The sequence below is a fragment of the Ostrinia furnacalis genome, unplaced genomic scaffold, assembly GCF_004193835.3.
Source record: "Ostrinia furnacalis isolate ACB-3 unplaced genomic scaffold, ASM419383v2 OfSCF4490, whole genome shotgun sequence".
Lineage (NCBI taxonomy): Eukaryota > Metazoa > Arthropoda > Insecta > Lepidoptera > Crambidae > Ostrinia > Ostrinia furnacalis.
Genome location: NW_021134729.1, coordinates 85,242 through 102,913, shown reverse-complemented (window position 1 = coordinate 102,913; position 17,672 = coordinate 85,242). Strand labels below are relative to the sequence as shown.

Sequence of the window (17,672 nt, the reverse complement as noted above, 5' to 3'; positions counted from 1 at the left end):
TAAACCGGGGATAAGACCCGGCATCCACCAAAGCGGAGAAGAGAGGAGACGAAAGGAGTTAGGTTTTCAATAACCATTCAGATTTCATTGTTTCCACATAATCCTCTCTGCTCAGCCACAGGGCAGCTATGTACATGTGTTACGGTTAATGTGATAAATTGAAAATTATTCATAATAACCGGTTATTATGAATAATTACCGTCAGTCGCGGTAAAAGTGATAAATTAATCACATTTAACAGTGATTATTTAATAATTCGATCTTAGTACTAACAAATTTCATAAAAGAGAACAACATCTTGTGTACGTGCTCGTGTACAGCCAAACTTTTGAACGTTTTAATATCATATATTAATATAATTTGGCATAATGAGTTTGGAATGTTTCTTGCATAATATTACTTTTCCATGATGCCTATAACATAATGTTTTGATTTAAAGTGAAAAATAGGTTATTTAGTTTTATACACACATAAATGACCTCATATTAATCACATTTACCAAATCATGCGGTAATTATTCATAATAACCGGCGATTATTCATAATTTTCACATTTATCATTTTGACCGTAACACATGTACCTACCATCCTAGGCTGCATCTCACTTACCATCAGGTGTGATTCTCATTGTGGTCAAAAAGCTTCGGTTTGGAAATCTGATTGGTTATTTCTAACACATCTCCTCTCTCTTTTGCTTTGGTGGAGACCGAGCCTAATATAAAGTAGTTCATTCATTGCGCATTGTAACTAGCGTCAACGTAATTTCTTGAGCGACATGCTCATAATGCGGTGGCATTAAAATATAAGGTGTAGATTGGACAGGTGCGTGGGAGTGCGTCTAGATATCTCATTGTTCAGTCGAGGGGCGGGGCAGTACCGCCCCTTTCAAATTATTGTTTATTGGGACAATCTTTTGATTGTGACTCTACTGGAACTCGTTACGTAAGATAATCTATTTTAACTTACACGCTACGCACACATTTATGCTACTGTGTTGTGATTAAAGTCTAGATCCGGTTAGTAACAGGACTTTTTAAAAGAAAAAGTATCCAATAATCATGCGAGGTCTTGATTTCTATTTCGGAGCAGACAGAAAATATATTTTATTCACGCAAATACCTCAGCTTATTTGTGTGGTTCTTATGATTGCTCATCAGAAATCGTCTGTGAAGACATCACACAGTTCGTATTGTACCTAATTGTCAATTTAAAGCATTTAGAATAGAATGGAATAGATTGTTTATTTGGCACTGTCCATAGCACAAAAAAATTCTTTATTCAAAACCTATTCTTTTACATTCAATAAACAATATGAAACCACAGAGCGTTATTGCAATAACCATCTGAAATACAATGCAATCATAAATAAAGCATACACGCAGCCACCGTAGAATTCTCGAGTAACCTCCGATATATGATCGGCGATAAACACACGTTTACCGATACTTTACGGCAAGAAGTTATGGCCCATCAGATCCATTTCCCCTAAATCTTTGCTCTCTTAACACTCCTTCCGACTTTAATAATCATAAATCCGGGTCATAACGACCTTGATTAGATATTTGAGTGTTGCCATGCGCTCATTATGCCCGGGCTGAGTTCGTGATAATGTTATTACACTATTACGTTCGGAGATTCATTTAATGTTTCCATTACCTCGAATGTGGTTGTGGTGTGGGGCTCGTAAAGACATTTATTGTGCACGAGCATTTATTAATGAACAAAAACATACACATTGTAAAGATCTTTATCATAGGGACCGTCGTAAAATGTCACGATTTCTTTCGACGCATGAAAATGTGTTTGATCAAGCAAGACTTCTTTATTTAATGAAGATAAAGCTAATAGTTGTGCTTGACGTGAGCTTCAATTGAGGAAGATGGCCGAGTTCCAGACCACATTTATTTAAAAAATAATTTCCTTTATAATTTTCTTTTCGTAAATTTATAGTTAGGTATTGCTAGGTAGGTTCGTGGCGCAGATGAAGCCTACAAATCAACGATCGTTAAATTAGATCCAGCCGTTTTTAGTCATAAATGGTGTAATAATCTGACTTTTATTAATATTAGATTTATCATATTTCAATAAATTGTTTGATTAGCCATGACAATCGAGGTCGCGAGCTGTTTACATTGAGAGCGGTGAAGAGCGCTTTCCCAGAATAATAACGAAAGCTGTAAAACACCAATAAAAGCTCGGTACTTACAATATTTCGCATATTCGGCTCGTTAGGTACAGTCAACAGCACATCAGACACTTTTGTTGCAAAATAACCTGTATTACAACGGCATAAGAAGCCACTGTGTATAGCTTGACTTGCTGTAGTCTGTACTTTATTTTTCTCTACATCAACGAAAAATAAGTTAAAGATTGCGTATTCGCTTCGATTTTTTCATCCGACATCACTGCCTATGCTCATTGATTTTATTTCTGAGTCTTTAAAAATGTTAAAATACGGAAGCTTATAAAGCACAAGAACATAAGTACTTTTTTTTGTTATTAAGAGCTTGCTAATACTCCTTCATTTTGTGTCTCCATTTCAGTGATGATAGCACGCATGGGATCAACTTTTCGAGTTTTCAAATGACTTTTTCTGAACTCCAGTAATTTAACAACCTTTTGGTGAAAGAAAAGTTTTCGCGACAAATCCGCACGCCTCGGGAGATATTATGAAACAAAAAGAATAAAAAGCTTTGGCATCGCAGTGGAACGTTGATTACCCATAAAAATAGCGAATTTCTCATTATGCCCGTTGACATTTTGAATTTATTCAAAGCCCCAAAAGGAAGTTTGCGAATTTTTATTAAAACAGTACCAAATCACGGTTTATGATTTGCTCGGGATAAAACTTTTTTGAGCATTAACCGCTAGAGAAAGAAATTTAAAAAAACATATTACGTATGAGTTTTAAAACTACTCTTGATTTAAATCTAATAAGTAGATACTTACTGCAAACAAGAAACAGTCTCTTAAAAATTACACAACGAAAACTAATTAAGTAAAATTAATGTTCAAAGTTTGTAAAACTGTAAGTTGCATTTTCAGTATGAAAGAAATGTTAGTACACGTTTCTGCGAAACCATCTCATTTTTGTATCTTTCCAATTCAATATACCACTCGGCGCCCACTTAAATAAATAATAGCTGGCGAATTGCGTCCACAAATCATCCGACCATTAAGGTTAACGAGATGAGCAGAATGAATCATGGTAATCATTTTAGAGGCTAGAACTGGCGGAAAAACCGTCCATCGGCACGTGTGACGTCACAGCTGGCGCCATTCCTGAATAATAGTCCCAATAAATAACCCAAGTGTCCAGATGTCTTAAACCGAGACCTGAAGGCGCTCCGACAAATTAATTGTCTTTGCGCTCTAAATTTTTTCAAGCAATTTGACCTTTATTGCAGCGCAATAAAAATACCCTCAAAATATACGACCTCCCGTGATTTGTTGGCCACGACTAATTTTCCTACAGCGTCGGATGTGTTGACATCGTTTTTATTTGCAAGAGTATTATTTCCACTGAACGTTGGCTATATTTTATCATTTTATGTCTCATTTAATGGAACACGTGTTCTTATATTTGCTTACACGATTACGTCAACTACATTATGAGGATGAGTGTAATATAAAAAGCTTTTACCAAATCACGTCTACTAATAACGTCGTGTGTTTACTTATTTTTATCAGAATTATTCGATTTGATTTAAATTTTTACGTTGCTATTTAAGAAATATACCAAAGTCTTCTGTGTGTAGGTACAGAATAAATATTATTTTGTGGAAAAATACCTGAGAAGAGCTTTGTATTTTCCGTCCAGTGATTTGTAACGTTGTGGTCATGACCCTGGTTATCAAAATATGGTATAAGTATAACACACGTTCAAAACCTGTATATTTCGCAGAACATCAGATACATCTGATCTTATCAGTTCTATTAATAAGACTTTACTCTTATAAGTACGAGTAAATATCAATTTCTGATCAAAGTATGACCGTAAAAGTTATCTTTGAAGCTTCCCTCAGTAAGGTTTCAAGTTCTAACGACCTGCCGGCCTGTCGTCAGGCTTTTTAGTAGGTTTCAATATCGCCGAGAGACTTATTAAGTTACTTTGACTATCATCAGAGAGCTCACTTACGATTCGCTCTATTTTTATTAGGTTTCTAAAAAGGCGTAGATTTTTATATGCATCTCAATCAACGAAAAAGTTATGCGATAATTTACATACCTAGTGGATTTTTTTATTTTACATAATAGTGCCTATTCTAAGGAACCTAAAATTAAATTGGAATCAAAAGACTTCTTTAATAGATTTTTTAACTTTCTGGCTGACTCGCCAAGGAAAAATATCATATTCATTTTCATTATCCATGCTTGGGTCTAGTAAACTTCTTTTTCAATAAAATAATTAGCTTTTATTTTGCTTCAACCTCCGTAACTTTATCAGATTTTTAACTAAAATTGCATTTTACGGACTCAAATGAACGCCTCGCTAGTTCCGCTATGGCGGCCAATCTTCCGGGGAAAGGCTATTAAAATATACTTTGCATGATGAGGAAGAAGGAACGCTGGAAATTAAATTTCTTTTGCCATAGTCCTTGCTGATGTTGAATGCTCTAGCTAGAATACCTAATGAGACCATTGTGTTAGGTTGTAGCAACCGGTGTATATCTTACGAAATAAGCTCCGCAATGGCCATTGAATTTAAATCGCACAATGTTCTGGGGGCTTTTGGCAAATGAAAGCGTTAACAATCACATTCGCAGTTAGTACGGCTTTGTTATTGGTATTTGGCTACGTTTGGTGTGATATAATATTCTCCACAAATTGATGATTTATTGTACTCGTACGAACATTATTTCATTATTAAGATTTACTGAGAGACTAATATAGTAATGAATACAAAATGCACATACAATTTTACTTAAAGTTAAATTTTTATTACAGCTAACTTATTAATCATCAAATAAGTGTATGGTCCGGCTTAAGGTCGACCATGCAAAACGTATGAAATTGTAACACTCGGCTTACATCGTAGTAAGTAATTTTGATTAAAAATCGACACAACAATATCAACATACTTTTCAATAAGCCATTTTATATAGTATGATTGCATGAAAATCACCGCTCAATACAAAAGCACATAGTAACTTCTGTTCCGTATCGTCACGTCTTCCAAACGATTTTAATTATACCCAAGAAGGTTGATACTCATTTTAATATCTCCCTAGTCCAGTACACAGTATCGCAAACAAGTGTCGGACACGCGCCGCCTGAATATTACGGCGCTCATTTCAGGAAAAACATGAAAGATTTCACTCGTTATGAAAAAGGAATTTATATTTATAAGATGAAAACGAAGTTAATATAGGAGAGGTACTCGAATGTGCTCTATATCCGATATTTGAGTGTCTCTGTAATAAATTGTGTGAGTTAAATATTATAAAACACATCTCGTGACGATACTTTGGAATTTAAAATTAATTTGACTAATTTAAATCTTGTTATTCGATGTAAATTGTGCTGTTGCATTTACATGTTTTACAAAAAAGTTTATAAAAAATTTTTTACTTACTTGTCAACCATTTTAATGCTGAATAGGTAGGTACTATAATATTTTAAAAGCTTTTTCTATTTTTCTTATTTCTCTCATTACTCTAGTGCTGAATTTACCTGTATAAGTTTCTGAATTCTTTTCTAGAATCATTTTAACCTCAATAAAAAGTTAATATCTGCTTCGAGTTTTAATCATACTGCAAGGAGTATTAAAGGGATTTAGACGAAGTTTGAAGTTTGATTTCTACTTGGAATTACTTAGGCGAGTTACTCAGACCAGCGAGTGGGCTGCTTACGCTAAGCCCCGCTTTTGTGTAGACATTATTTCTTTTGAGATTAAACTGACTGTATAATAAATTGCTTATTAGGCTAATACATCCTGGTATTAACCCTCCGTGTACGAGGTGACTAAAAGTTACGTCCCGTACCAGGTGGGGTATGACATACCCCAATATACAAAGTGATAAAATTTTCATTGAACATTTTTTTACGTGGAATTTATATTTAATATTGATTATTTACGTATGCTAATTAGGTGTAAGAAAAGCTCTGAGCTGAAAATGTGTATTATAACATTTTTATCATAAAATAACAAAAAGACACAATTTCCGTTGTTCTTGTAATTGAGGAATCAGTTTCTTATGTATAATTTATAATTAGTGCCTTTAATTGTGACAACCGTTTTGTTTAACAAAGTACAAGATATTTACTTATAATTTAAAAGTAAATTAAAAACTGGAAGGGTATAAATTTGTTTTGATTAACGGTTTTCAATTTATTACAATTCTGATGAAAGAAAATGAGTATGCTCAATGCATAAAATGGGAGCGTAACAATTTTATTTATTTATAAAATATGCTGTTCCATTTCAGTAGCCCATAAATTGTATCACCAAGTATAAATTGTAGCCCATAAGTGTATGTTCACATACATCTTCGGATCTCAGTACTAAACTTCCAGGTTCGCACTAAATGTCATCTCATTTGACTAAAAGTGCTTGAAAATTTCAGATTCCGTGAAAATTACGAAAAATATTATTTGTATTGAATTTTATTCAATTAACAAAGCTAAAAATATATAAATTATACCAAAACTGTTAAATTATTTTTTAATTTTTTTAACAACGTCCCGTACCAGGTGGGGTGTGTGACACCCACACGCACTTTAAAGGCATGTAACTCAGTTGGTAGTCACCGCTGGACTGATTTTGCAGCGCTGATCGAAGCAGCAGCGCCATAATTCCAGCTACTGAGAATTTCAAATTCAGCACTTGCACATTTTTAAAATTATGGCGATTTTTATAGGCCTGGGGTGTGTCACACCCCACCTCGTACAGCGAGGGTTAATATTAAAGTAGAAAAGAGTCTATAAAACCAAAATTATGAAGCGATCCATTCATTTTAGATTCACCGAAATTCTCGTTCGAATATGAAAAGTGGCTTGGCCCGAAGAATTGCGGGCGAAATTGAAGACACAGATTTTCCGATTTTCACTCGATTATTCCCGTCAGAGATGGGAGGGATAAAATAGGGTTTCCCAGATCTGTAGACGATAACGGAAAACCTTTGTTGATAGTTCGCTGTTCTAGTATATTTACCAACTCAAACAATCGTTCGAAAACATTCTGTTAAATGTTTACCATTAATCTGAAATTTTGGGTTTTCCACTTACTCGTGATTAAAACAAAGAAGTTGAAACGATTAAGTAAATCAATTACCTAATTAGTTGTTGTGTTGTTGATCAATTTATGGTTTACAATGAAAACTTTCAAATATGATTACCTACCTAATAGATTGTTTTCCTTCTTTTCAGATAATTCTGCGTGCAGTGGAATAGTGTCAATACTTTCAATGGATTGGACAACGAAATGGTGGATACAAAACTTTTGACAAGTGAACTGAACTTGTTGTGAACAGTGGGTAGTTAGACGTTAGATGCGAAGGCGGGACGCGTAGGGTAGAGGATGGTGGACTAGCAGGAATGGGAGCTAGTGTGGGTGAGATGGACTGAGGGTGCGAGCGAGACGGGCAGGGTGGATGCGGGCGCGGGACTGACGGCGCGCGGCACCGAGCGGATGCGGCGCGGGAGTGTGTACAGTGTAAGCGAAGGCGTGGAGCGGTGCGGGTGCCCAAGGTAATTATTAATCTTCATTAATTTACACAAGTTTAATATATTCTTTATTAACAATAATAATTTATTTGGTACAACAACAACAAAGTCTCAAGATACTCGTGCACCGTGCTCGTGCAATAGTAAAACGATGACCTCTGCAGTAGGACAAAACTGTGTCGCAGGGATTCATCATTCAAATGTTTTAGATTCCTCAGGATTAGCAATGGATCAGCATTTTTATTTTACTGTTCATCAACGGATGTCGAAATCTTACAATTTTTAGGCGTTAGTTGCCTTTTTACGATAAAAGTATCCACGAATCCGATAAAAAATAAGCTAAAGTAAAATGGCTTACTTAAGAGCTTGTGCAGCATACAGAAGCAGAACAAGAGGTAATACCATTGTGTTTTAATGACAAATTGACACTGCAAGTGGATCGGCGTCTTTTCAGGAGCCTCTTCATCATAGAAAAACAATAGAAACATCCTGTTTATAAATTATGCATGCGTTCCTTTCTCCGACGCATCCTGTTTAATTACCAAGTGATCCGGGGCAGGCTCTAATTATCCGGTTTCTAAACGTACTGTATAACTACCAGTGGCTCACCCTTAGGACAGGTCAAAAGAGATCACCCAGGCAAAGAGGTTCAAAAATCTTCTTGCCCGGGGTATCGTTTGAATGAAATTCAGTTTTCAGACAACGTTACACATAGCCTACGAGAATATGCTATACGATGTCTGTTTAAATAAACAATGCAATACTAAAGTTTCATCAAAACTGTGTAGTTTTTGTTTGAAAGGGTAAACATTCATCCATTATCATCACACACACACATCTTACGTCGGCCGCAAAGGGGCGAACCTTTTTTACAAAATTATACTTCTTCTTCCTCGGTCCCTTACTGATGAGGATCGCGACCACATAGGGGCCGTCCATATATTACGTCAATGTCCTTGACATGCTGCCACCACAGGCATTATTAATACAGAACTAAAAAACCTTATCCAGTAAAATCTAGGTCTCTGGTAATAATAAGTTTAATCAATTGAAATACATTTAAGTTTGTTAATCCATGAAAAAAGGTACCAGACACCCAGGTTTCACACATACCTACTAATCCTAAGTGGGTAATTGAAACAAACAATAGGAAATTATTTAAACGAATACAAACCAAGTCCCACATAGGTACATAGTAACTATTGGTAAGTACACCCTTGACTCTAAATTAATACAAACAATATACATACATATTAACTTAAGATAATATTGAAACTTAGTAGGTAATAAACTTAAATAATTAATCAATTCCATTTATAGGTAGTGGACAAATGTTGTTGAACGCGCGTTTGATGACTCCCCCTGAAGTGTGGATCTCCGCAACCCTCGTGACTCCGTCCTTCCCCTTGCAGCAGTTAACGATGCGTCCTAGTTTCCATTGGTTCGGGGGCAGCCGGTCATCCTTCACGAGTACGATGGTGCCATCACGTAGACTGATGCCCTTTGAGCTCCTCCACTTGGTACGGGTCTGCAGAAGTCCAATATAGTCCCTCGACCAACGCTGCCAAAAGCTTTGGTACAGCTGTTGCAACTGCTGATAGTGTGTCAATCTGCTCATTGGCACGTCTGTATAATTATAGTCAGGTATCGAAATGGGTGTTCTGCCTATCAAGAAGTGGGCTGGCGTCAAACAAAATATTTCATCATTAGCTGAATTAGGCAACGGACACAAGGGCCGAGAATTAAGAATGGATTCTACTTGAGTGAGAACGGTTGCGAACTCCTCAAAAGTCAACAAAGAATTACCTAATACTCGTTTCAGATGGTATTTACAAGACTTTACAGCCCCCTCATGCAACCCCCCCATATGCGGGGTGTAACCAGGCAGATATTTCCAGATAATCCCCTCACTAGCGCATGAGGTTGTAAACTCATCCAAGCTATCTCTTAGAAAATTATACAATTCCTTAAGCTCATTGTTAGCTCCATGAAATGTTGTGCCATTATCACTCAACATTTCTTTTGGTTTTCCCCTACGGGATATGAATCGTTTAAAAGCCGCGAGAAAGTTATTGGTTTCCAAGCTAGATACCAGCTCTATGTGAACAGCCTTGGTTGTTAAGCACACAAATACAGCGATATAGCATTTACTTGCCTTGAATCCTCGTCCTCTCCTGTCCCTAATATGAAATGGGCCCGCGTAATCAACGCTTGTCAATACAAAGGGAAGTGCAGGGTTAACTCGCGATGGGGGTAGGTTACCCATAATCGGTGTAGTTACCTTAGGCTTAGCTCTGAAACACGTCACACATTTATGTACTATTTTATTTACTAGTTGCTTGCCGTGCACAGGCCAATATTGCTCACGTATGGATGACAATAATAATTGCGGGCCTGCATGCAACAATCGCTTATGAAAGTCAACAACTATCAACTCTGTAAGTGGGTGGTGACGTGGTAGTATTATGGGGTGTTTCTTATCGTAGTTGTAGTTAGACTGGCCTAAACGACCCCCCACACGCATAACCCCCTCGTCAATAAAGGGATTCAAGGACAATAAGTTCGATGACCTCGGTAATTGTTTATTTTTACTAAGTAAATTATATTCGGTAGCATACGACTGAATCTGTGCAAATTGTATTAATTTGATTAAAGCATCGTTCAACTCTAGGGCTGACAATGAAGTAGTTAATTTGTTTTTTGGATCTCTACAATTGTGAATAAATCTTAACACAAATGCAAAGCAACGATTTAACTTCTTGAGGTTCGACCAACGTTCAAACAACTTGTTATCAATTGTATCACTAGAATTGGTAGAAACGTTACAATTGGTTGTGTTTAAAGTCTCATCATAAGAATAGGGTTGTAATAGAATGTTCTCTGGAATCGTAGGCTGGGACAACCATGCGGGGCCCTGCCACCAAAGGGAACACGCTGGCAGTTTATCTGCCTCTACCCCCCTCGACAGCAGGTCCGCAGGGTTGTCACTCGAGCAAACCCAGTACCAATCCTTCGCATTGGTTAATTTATTTATTTCAGTGACTCTATGTTTGATGAAGGTTGATAATTTGTCCGATTTGGAATTTATCCAAGCCAACGCCACCCTGGAATCTGACCACAAGAATGTGTTAGGTATTTCTTGTTTTAGGGCATCATTAACCTTGTTGTATAATATGGCTAACAATAAACAAGCACGTAATTCTAATTTCGGTATTGTTTCGTTTCGCGCAACCCGCGACTTCGCGCAAAGCAATCGTACAACCACGTTACCATGCCTATCAAGAGAACGTACATAGATAGCCGCGCCATAAGCTGTCAATGAACTGTCACAGAATCCGTGCAGCTCCGCCTTAATGTAATCACTGATAAGGACAAGTCGCGGAATAACTATTGAGTTTACATAATTTAATTTGTTATAAAATGATTCCCATTCATAACAAAACTCGTTAGGTAGGTTTTCGTCCCAGTTAATTTTAATTTTCCATAAACGTTGTATGAAACATTTCGCAATTATTATTAAGGGTCCTAACAGACCCAAAGGGTCGAAAATGGCAGAGGCTATAGATAAAACCTTTCTTTTGGTTAAGTCGGTTGGTACTGGTTCTACTTGTAACTTATACCGTATGCTATCGTCATCATTTGACCACGCGAGTCCTAATACTTTATGTGTACCTGACCCTAGCGAAGTTAATTCGTTGTTATCGGTAGGTGCATGAGTAGAGTTTCTAATATGGTCCACTACAGTTTCTGAGTTGGACTTCCATTTTCTTAGGTGAAAGTTTGCGCCTTTCAAAATGTTGTCTATTTGAACGGCTGTTTTGGCTAACTCCAGGTCGTCGTCCTGACCATGAATCAAATCATCCATATAAAAGTCTGAAACTATAACAGAAGAAGCTATTGGAAATGACTTTTTGTTCTCGTCTGCGAGTTGTTTCAAACATCGAGTAGCCAAGTACGGCGCACATTTCAAGCCAAAACTAAGCGTAGTTAATTGGTATGTCAGAAGTGGCTTGTTTGGGTTATCAACGTCATTCTAAATTAGGGGGGGGGGGCTGGTCTGCGGATGACGGTAAATGATAGATAGGGGGGAGGGGGTGTTTCGAAATTGACGTCATTCTTATTTATTTATTTATAGTTTATTGTTCACGTACAAAAAGATTATTTCTAAAAAGAAATTTCTTCCAGCACACCTAGTAAGTGAGACTGCAATGTGAGAGGCGGCTAAGGCGCGTACAATACTAAAATAACTCATAATAAACATACATAATGCAACATAGATGTACACAAATACAGTAATAACTACAGATAAAATACTCTAACAATAATATTACATATAATACTAGCTGCCCGCCCCGGCTTCGCCCGTGGTACTTATAGCCTGACCAGGAACATAAAAACCCTCGCCATGTTGCGGAAAACTAATGGTACTAATTTATTTTAATGGCAACAGTAACTGAAAACTTCATTGACATGTCACCTTGCATGTCAGTCTATTGCTGTCAAAGTGTAAACAAACTTTATTTTAAATGTGCGCAATTGATTTTGTGGATTCAATTGCTAAAATCTTTTTATAGTCGTGAAAGAAAAGTGGTTCACAATGTGTTAAAGTATTTGTCGAAGAGAAATACTAAGGGTTCGGACAATATTTTCATTGAATAATGTTTGTCAAATTGACTGACATGTTTATCGTATAGTACAGTCCACTACGAAAATTAGCTGTGGTTTGTTTCAACTACCTATTTAAAAAATTTTTGTCACTTTCTAATTGTTGAATTTTATGGAATTGGAAAAGAAGTACCGAGAAGTTGAAGCGTTCATGAGCAGACATTGCAGTTGAATATTCAAGTTCTGAATTTGATTATTGATAAATAATATAAAATAAATCCTACTAGCTTGATTGATGGTTTCATTTAATTTATTTAAACCAGGTTACCTATAATAATATTTTTTCGTTAACCCATTATAGACTGAGTTTTCTTAAAGTGTCCGATTTTTGTTTTTTTAAAATATGTTTATAATTATGGTCTACATAATGCTATACAAGCATTAAAAAAATGATCCGACCTGTAATCTAGAAAAAAAATGCTGGTACCATATGGTACCGCTAGCCTCTTACCGTGTCAGTCTGTTAAAACATAACTTTATCATGGGCTTTATAAAAATAGGGTTAATTATATATTTTATTATTATTATTATATGCATTAATATACAAGCAAATAACAGAAGTGATATTAAATGTAAAAAAAAACTGTATATTGGGTAAGGAATATTCATTTTTATCTTTGAATATTAAAAAATTTGGAATGGAGCTTGGCATTGCACACTGCACTTAGCCCCATGTAACATTTCCTATACTCTAATATTGTTCGAGAGTTGCAATTATCTCGAGTTCGTTCTATAAAATATTTGCTTTGTTTTGGGACCTTCATCGTCCTCCAAAACTGCCAATGTTTCGTGTAAGTTACATATAAAATAAATAAAAACCCATGGTTTTGTAAAGTATAGGAAACTATTTTACTTTATCTTCATGTATACCTTATATACCATTGAATATATCACATACTTCCCAATAAATACAGTAAAAACTAAAAATCATAAAATAATTAAAAAGACACGGTAAGCGGCTAGCGGTACCGTACGGTACCAGTAATTTTGACATACAATATTTCCCATTATTATTATCTATCGACGTAATTTTAAACCATTTCACAATAAGAGCACTTATGGAGAATACAAGATTGTAACAAAATCAGTATTTCACTATCACACAAAAAAAAATGATCACTTACTTGAATGGCGCGTCAATTTTTAAGAGAAAATTTTGATGCGCTTACTTCAATCATTAATTACACACAGCTGAAAAGAATAACTGTAAATTTTTATTCCTAGAAGCATAGACCATATCTATTGGCTACGACTTGCATCAATCAGAGCACTGCATCTTTTCACGTGTTAATGTATAGAGCCAAATTAAAACACACAAAAAAGTGGTACCATATGGGACCGCTAGTCTATAATGGGTTAATTTATGAAAATATCAAATTAGCCCGTAATCCTGAATCCCGATACATAAAGTTAGCCTATTAATTTAACACAGGTACGACTGTACTCAGTGTTGCACTATCAAATGCAATTGACGCGCCTCTATGCCAGGGTTTTTATGTTCCTGGTCAGGCTATAGTACCTACATGTATTATACATATAAACCTTCCTTAAGAATCACTCTATCTATTAAAAAATAAAATAAAAGGTGATATAACCAAGTGTTTTAATTTTGTCAAACTGGTATTAATGACGTCAATTTTGGGAGAAGGGGGGGGGTTCATTAAGAAATGACGATAGGATGATTGTAGGGGGGGGGGGGGGTCTAAAATCTGAAAAAATCGATGACGTAATTTATGGACGGCCCCATACATATTTTATGTTGTTCCTCCACATACTGAGGTTATAAGCTTTGTGGACCGCATAAAAATATTCAAGAGAGCAAAAAACTGGTTCTATATTGGCTCACATAAAATTCTAAATCCTATTCTTTGTCTTACTACCGATTTGTGTTCATAATAATCTCTCTTCATAATTTTATTTTTCATACTTTTTTTATTCATACATTTTTATTACTACCATCGGAGCTCATAACAGTTAGTAATCATAATTTTTTTATCAATACTGTTACTACCAAGAACCATTTAAAATACATAATTTTTATTTTCAGATCTTTTTTCTTCATAACATTCATTGATCATATTGTTTTAATTAATAATGTTGTTACTAAGAACATACTTCAACTCATAATGTTGTTGTTCAGAATAATTTACTTTATAACAGACATACTCGTATCTTTAAAAAAATCATATATAATTTAATAGAGTAGATAAGCATGCAGAGCATGCAGCATGAAAGCAAGCATGCAGCATGCATTGGTATCTCCTCGTCTCCGGCGCTGCGGGATGTGCAGCCCTTCCGCCCTTGCGTAACGAGGCTCAGGCACCCACGCTTGCTTCCGCAGCTTCGGCTTTTTGGATCGCCATCGGCGCCTTCGGCGCCTCGGCGACCAGCCTCAGCCGCTCCAGCTCACCCGGGCGCCTGAGCCTCGTTACAGCGGGCGAGGGCTGCCCTCCCTCCGCGCCTCCGGCTTTTAAATTACACTCTAGGGGTAGGGCAGACAAGACTACGTGGAGTCGGTTTTGCAGCGATTCGTTTCTGTCACGTTAGTTTTGTGGCACAAAATATTGCTAGTTTTGGACCATTTCAAATTAATTTAATGTTAAAATACGATTTAATACGAATTTAGACATCATGATTTTCAATAATATGGATAAATACACTTATGAGTAATAAATTTATGAAAACAAATATTAGGATACATCACATTTATGAATATTATAGTTATTTATTCGAATGATTATGAGTTTCGATCATTAGTATAGAAAAATATATGAAAACAAATATTAGTAAAAACTAAGTGTATGATTAGTGATATTATGAATATCAATGATTATGTTTTTAAATATGTAGGTTTTAAATTTTTTATGAGGAATGATCATTATGGTATCAAATTGTATGAGAAATATTTTCGGACCTCCAATGATAGGAATTGAAAAGTTATGTAAGAAAATGCGCTACCCAAAAAACTATATACTTAGTGCCCGAAGAATAGAGCATTTCTGTACACAACTTTTTGACCGTTTTTATGATGTTCGCCCTTTTGCGGCGTAGGCGACGATTAGTGGGATATTTATAGTGTAAAATGTTCACTGCACTGAAAAACGTATCACTTCAAAACAGTACAACAGACTTAATGCTCAAAGTTCGAAACTAAATTGAGTAAACTGGCTGTATTAACTACCCTACGTGTATTAGGAATTCATTAAAACAGAAGCGGTTTTTCAATGACGCCCTCGCTGCAGAAAATTGTACCAAGGATAAAATGTGACGACGTTAAAAAGAACGCCACTGGATTATAAGGAATAGAAGCGGAATCCTTTAATACTAAAGTGCGATTTTCCACAACGTTTTCCTCTTGAGCGTGGGATGAAATACTTAAGATTCAAGTTGCAAAGCTTCTGGTAGAACTTAATGTGCAGAGTGTGAAAAACTATTTTCACGCTGTTTTTGATCTTTCAGTAGTCGAGCTTTTCATACAATGTATCATAGACTGAATTTAAAATTTCTTTTACCCTTCTTGAAATAAATTTTAAGTCTCAACATTAATATTTTGTGCATTTATTCAAATTGTTAAAAATCATGGGTTTTCTTCCGTTGTATAAAGTCTGAAGATTTCAGGGTTTTGATTTGTACGTTACCTATTGCCTAGTAGAAAACCATTTTGTAGATATTTTTTTTACAGCGTTTACAATTTCACTGAAAACATGGAGAACTTCTTTAGTAGTTATGATAATTTATATAGCCAAACGGAGCCTTTGATTTAGCTTCACCATTCTCTCAGTATCAATCCCATATAAACTAAAGGTCTTGGTTGCCTGGATTCCTAATTAAAAATGATTGTCACGCGTAAAAGTTGCGGGCAAATAACTTTAATAACGAGGTTACTTAATAAAACAGAGAAGCTTACGTGGCATTTCAGGCAAAAACATAAGAGTAGCAAAAAGTAGCCGCTCTAAATGGGATCTCCAATTTCGTAATCTCCTAAATCAACACCGGCATTCCTACTGGGCCCTTGGAAGGTCGTATTTTAAGCCGTAAGGCACGGGACCATTTATCTTTCTTTGTCCATCGTACAGGAAAATGCGAGGAATTACCACGCAACAACGAACATGCTCAATGAAGTAGTGTGGTCAGAAGATACTGAAAAATAGTGGTGTCTGATGGTATTTGATGCAACTTTGAGATTATTTTTGAGATGTTTGATATGGCGTGGGCTTAAATATTAACTAAATAGATAGTGTAATAATTGCAAAAGTGAAAATTCAAAACTGATAATTATTACAAGAAATATAAAAAATTCGGTGGTCTTATTGCTAGATTGAATCATAATTGAATGTCTATTACTTCAATGATACCTATTCTTCCATTTATTTATTAACATCTATGATAAGTTTAAGTAACTTTAACAGTAAGGCTGAGTTGAACCACTTTACTTTGACGGTAACTTTAACGATAAGCGGTGCTTTTTGTATGGAGTTTGACAGTTTTTTGACGTTTGTTAAACTTAAAGTAAGATGGTGCAACCCAGCCTAAGTAATATCTATGTAGTCGACCAATGGAATTAAAGGGAAGGTATCCAAATAAGATGGTTCAGTAACACTACCTCGACCAAATTTTACAGACCAGTTGACTTGACTGAACGAGTAAAAAGGTGGAGGTCCTCGAAATATACGAGGTATTTTTCATTGAGCGACGAGGATTGCGCTATTTTTAGACTATTGAGTTGCGATTGATCGACCTATTTATAGTATCTTAACGTCGTTTGTTTTAATGGATTGTGTTTTACCAAAAAAAAAAGATGTTTTTACGCATTCTCATTTAAATAATGCGTAAAAAATAGTATAATGCCTTCAGTGTCTTTATACTTATACATTATACTTATGTGCGTTCCCGCTGGTTTCCTTTGTTTGGTGCCATACGTTACAACTTATAAATATTCCTTGCATAGCTAGGCTTTTCGTATCCCGGACAGTTCATAGTGGACTTTCAATGGCTCGCTGCGTTATAAATATGTATGCTTTTCAGTAATATTAAGAAGGAAGAAAGTCTTTGAAAGAAATATGATAATTGTACTCGCAGAATATAGATGGTACCTTTAAAACCAAATCACGCCAAATTATTTTCTATGTGTGTTTATGTAAAATTAAACGCCCTATTACACATAACTAAGTATTACATAATAAGAAAGACAAGTCACGTTACGTATCTTTAATGTTCAGATTAATTTGTTCATAACGGGTGTACGTTATGAACAAAGTAATCTTTTGACCGCAGCCTTGCCCGGGTGGAATTGAAATGCCCGTGACCTATTCTAAAGCGATTTCTTCATGTCGACCACAATGA

General features: G+C 35.7%; 1 protein-coding gene across 2 annotated transcripts in view; it reads left to right on the top strand.

Moving 5' to 3' along the window:
- Nucleotides 1-17,672, top strand: part of LOC114359570 (monocarboxylate transporter 3) — a 79,769-nt gene that overhangs the window by 44,661 nt on the left and 17,436 nt on the right. Inside the window, exon 2 of one of the 2 annotated variants that reach the window (XM_028314011.1) lies at nucleotides 7,368-7,688. The gene's annotated coding sequence lies outside the window, so the exon portion shown is untranslated. Of the gene's footprint in view, nucleotides 1-7,367; nucleotides 7,689-17,672 lie in introns of those variants that run through there. The other variant, XM_028314009.1, reaches the window with a different exon arrangement.